Source organism: Amblyomma maculatum, chromosome 5, assembly GCF_055883805.1.
Source record: "Amblyomma maculatum isolate TAMU_Amacu chromosome 5, ASM5588380v1, whole genome shotgun sequence".
Taxonomy (NCBI): Eukaryota; Metazoa; Arthropoda; class Arachnida; order Ixodida; family Ixodidae; genus Amblyomma; species Amblyomma maculatum.
In genome coordinates, this window is record NC_139348.1 from 102,529,500 (window position 1) to 102,533,755 (window position 4,256).

Genomic DNA, 4,256 nt, shown 5'->3' on the forward strand with positions numbered 1-4,256 from the left:
TTTTCTTTCCGACCCCCAATTGTTGGAGGCCAGAAAGAATTGCCGCGTGTTTTACGTTATTAAACGCCTTTGTCAGGTCTAGCCCTAGTAGTACCCTCGCGTCCCTGGTTTCGCTTTCTATGATATCGTGTCTCAAGCGGAGCATTACGTCCTGTGTGCACAGGCCGGGCCGGAACCCAACCATTTCGTGCGGCCACAGGTCATTAGGCTCCATGAAACGCGTTAGTCGCGTTTGGAGTACACGCTCCATCAATTTACCTATACAGGATGTTAGAATCGGTATCAAAATTACGTTTGCCGTCTTCCACTGTTGTGGGAGGCGGCCTCTGTCCCATACGATTCTCATGTATTTGGTGAGCGTGCGGATGGAGATATCGTCCAAATTTCGGAGAACCTTGTTTGTGATTCCATCTGGGCCGGGAGCCGACTTTGTTTTTACGCCTAATATTTTGACGCGAACCTCCGCCTCCGTGATCGGCGCGTCTAGGGCCTCGTTTAGGGTCCTTCGCAATCCGGCAGGGGTAAGGTTTGTGTGTCGCCTACGTACATGCTAATTAGTTTCGCCATGAGTTCCTCGTCCATGCCCTCGAACGCGTGTCTGGATTACGTCAGTCTTATGCCCGATTGAGTTTTCGAATTGTCAGAATCAAGTAGGTGTCTGAGTAGGCTCCACGTATTAGCAAGGCTCATGTTCCCTTCCATCTTGTCACTCCTACTACACCAGTTTTGTTTTACTGCGTAATCTTCAATCTCTTCGTTATATGTTGCTATCCTTCGCCTAAGGTTCCTGTTCCATCTTTGCGACCGGAGGCGCCTTTTCATGCCGCATTTCGCTTCCCACATATCAAGGAGTTTGCTGTCAACCGTGACCGGCGCATCGTCCTCTCGTAGGGTCGTGGTTGCTTTCTCTACTTGTTTCGTAAGCGTCTCTGCCAATTTCTCTATGTTTTGGATTTCATCTCCCGATTCTGTGTTTTCTCTGATTTGCCTAAACCTATCCCAATCGGTGATTTCGGGCTTTTTGAAGCGACGAGTTTTGACGTCCTCGGTGAGGGTGAGAGCCGGAACAAAGTGGTCACTACCGAAATTTTGAGCTGTGTTTTTCCAGACTGCGTCTCTGGTGTTTTTTCCCAGGGTAAGGTCCGGGGTGGTGTCTGCACAGACGCTGTTTCCCATCCTGGACGGACAGCTAGGGTCCGTCAGGAGGGTGAGGCTGAGCTCATGTATGTCCTCCCACAGTTACCTACCCTTGGGGTCATGTCTATTGTAGCCCCATTCTTGGTGGGCGGCATTCAAGTCTTCTAGAATTATAAGAGGATTGTTTTTGTACCGTTTTCATCGCTTTGCGGAAGAGGCCGCGGAAACGTACTGTACCTTTCTCTGCTGGGGGATGCTGTACACGTTTAAGGTGAAGAGGCTAGGCTCTTTCTTGCGACGAGTGATAATTTCTATTAATACAGCTTCGATGTCACTCGAGTTGACCTCATGCTAGATTACCGCTATCTGTCTTTTAACTAGCGTGGAGACGCGGCATTTTTCTCCCCGGTCACCGTGGAATGCCTGATATCCCGATAATTTTGGTAGACCTTTTCCTGTTTCCTGAAGGGCTATAGCTAAAGGTATTCCTTCGTTTTTACTGCGCCTGTCCATTTTGTTGCATTTGGGTCACCGTCTTTTCTGATGTAGTTAGCCTCTCGGTGAAGGCGTTCTGCATCGCGGTGAATTGCGTCTGCATTTGATTTACCGCACCCATTAATTGGGTGAGGAGGGTCTCGATTGTTTCAAATTTTGCTTCGTATTTAGCGTCCAGTCTCCTTTCTAATGCCACCAGCGGTTCCGTCTCGTCCCCTTTACGTTTTTGCGGGAATGGCTTGATTGTTTCAGTAATCATTTTCTCCTCTTCATTTTCCCTCGACTCAGGGCGCGTGACTACGACCTTTGTAGGCAGGGGAGAGGGTCTGTTTCTGTACCTGTTTTTGGGGTACCAGTTAGTTTCTCGGTGGAGGAGGGGGGGAGGTACTCGTTTCCATTCTTAAATTTTGAATCTCTTTAGTGAGCGTGCTGAGCATGCTCTTGAGCTCTCGATTCTCTTTTTCTAGTTTTTTAGTTCTCTCGTCTGCCTCTCTATTTACATGGGAACTGCTAACCGTGAAGCTTACAATCTGTGTAAAAATAGGGCCCCATCTCACGCCATCGCCTTGCGCGGCGCATAGCCACGGCCTTGACCTGACTCCCGCTCCTCTCACCAGGGGCGCTGCGCGCTATGTGACGTCATACCATCTGTGTAAAAACGGGGCCCCATCACACGCCGTCGCCTTGAGCGGCGCACAGCCACGGCCGCGGCCTGACTCCCGCTCCTCTCACCATGGGCGCTGCGCGCTATGTGACATTATACCATTTGCTTAAAAACGGGGCCCCATCTGCACTCCCTTGCCTTGCGCTGCGCATAGCCACTGCCGCGGCCTGACTCCCGCTCGTCTCGTCAAGCCCATGAGATGCCGCCTCCAGCCTACACGCTTCGGCAGGTTGCAAAGAGAAAGCATAAGCGAGCTACGGAGACGGAAAAAGAACGAGAAGAACGGCTTTTCAAGTAACGAGCTCAATATGCAGCCAGGCGAAAAAAACGCTCAGCGTCTTCGGCAGCAGAATCAACGGCAGAAGCAAAGGAGGAAGTTATAAGTTTGGCCGACAGCGTTGAATGTGCATCTCGTTCCAGCACTACTAGTTCGGAACGCCGGAACGCACCCAAATGGGAGTGACGTGCCCAAGAAACTCCGGAACAGCGGCAGCAGCGACTTGAAAAGGAATGTGCGTATCGAGAGAGGCAAAATAAAAAGCGAAGAAAACGGCATGCTGAAGAAACACCCGAGCTACGATAGGAACGTTTGAAGAAAACACGAGAGAAATCTCTCACCCAAGCTACCCAGACTCAAACCGATGAAAGTGTTGTGGCACAGCGCCGTGAAGAACATGCAAAGAGAGTGAAGGAGTTTGAAGCGGCCACACGTGAATTCAATAGACGCTTTACTAACAGTCTGCTTGGCTATGCATGTTCGGTGTGTCACCGGTTGTGGCACAAAGACAAACTTACGCCGGTGAGTTCCCTCATGTTTCCTACATTGCTTAAGGCTTTTCCACATTGGAATGAAGAGGATTTAGTCAGTGCTGTGGTGTGCAATACATGCAACAGTAGCCTTAGAGATGAAAAGATTCCTCTGTACAGTGTTTCAAATGGGTACAAATACCCACCGATGCCAGATGGGCTACCGCGCTTGAATCCAGTTGCAGAACGGCTTCTGTCTCCGCGCATACCGTTTCTACAGATTAAGAGACTCATAAAGAGGCATAGGTTTGAATAAAACGAGTAACATGTTTGTGTCGTCATTCTTGTCTGTGCGTGTTTACCCATATGCCAAACATAGCACAGCCAAGAGTATCACCATAGCCATACTAGCATAAGCATAACCAGAGCATCACCACCAGCGGTACCATAGCAGAACCCAAGTATTGCTTCGCAATTACCAGGCTTAACCAAGCTAAGCCACAGCCAATTTTATTGTTGCCATAGAGACTGTCGAATTCCTGCAGCCTAACACCTTTTCTCTGTGGCTGGATGCTCTCGGCGCGAGCCTTATAATTTTTGTTTTGTTGTGCTTCACGGTCTGAAATCCAACTAACGCTGCGCATAAGCTGCGTTATTAAACTGTCTACATGCCTAATGTTTACCTTTGTTCAAACTGGTTCACTTTATAAATTGTCTATATTCGCTAGTGTCAGACCCACGGTTCTTTCATTTTTAATTGGATTTAGTTCGCGACGACTCATTTCGGTGTGGCCCACCTTAACTTTTCGTCTTCAATTTATGTTGTGAAAGCCATAAACAAGAAAATTGTGGCATAGCTTGTGTGCAAAAAAGGTGGCTTTAAGTGCATCGATGATGATAATGATGATGATAAATTTTAATGGCGCAAAGACATCTCAGGCCAATGAGCGCCAAACACAAGCTGAACAGTCTGCTCAAGTTGTGATGTTTAATGAAGGGATAACAAACAGTGGTGTATAAGGCCTAAAAATTCATTCGCTCTGTGAAATCACTAAAAACAGTGGTGTATAGGGCATAAAATTAATTCGCGATGTATGATTAGCTGCGAAAAAAAAAAGGATATGTAGATGCTTCAAAAGATCTCATCCGTCCTCTCAAGGAGGAACGGGCTGAGACCCGCGTCGATAGGAAATTTCATCCAAAAGCCTACTTT

General features: G+C 48.1%; 1 pseudogene; it reads left to right on the forward strand.

Moving 5' to 3' along the window:
* Positions 1 to 2,495: 2,495 nt before the first annotated feature.
* LOC146189051 (uncharacterized) lies at positions 2,496 to 3,359 on the forward strand (annotated as a pseudogene).
* The last annotated feature ends 897 nt before the right edge of the window (positions 3,360 to 4,256 follow it).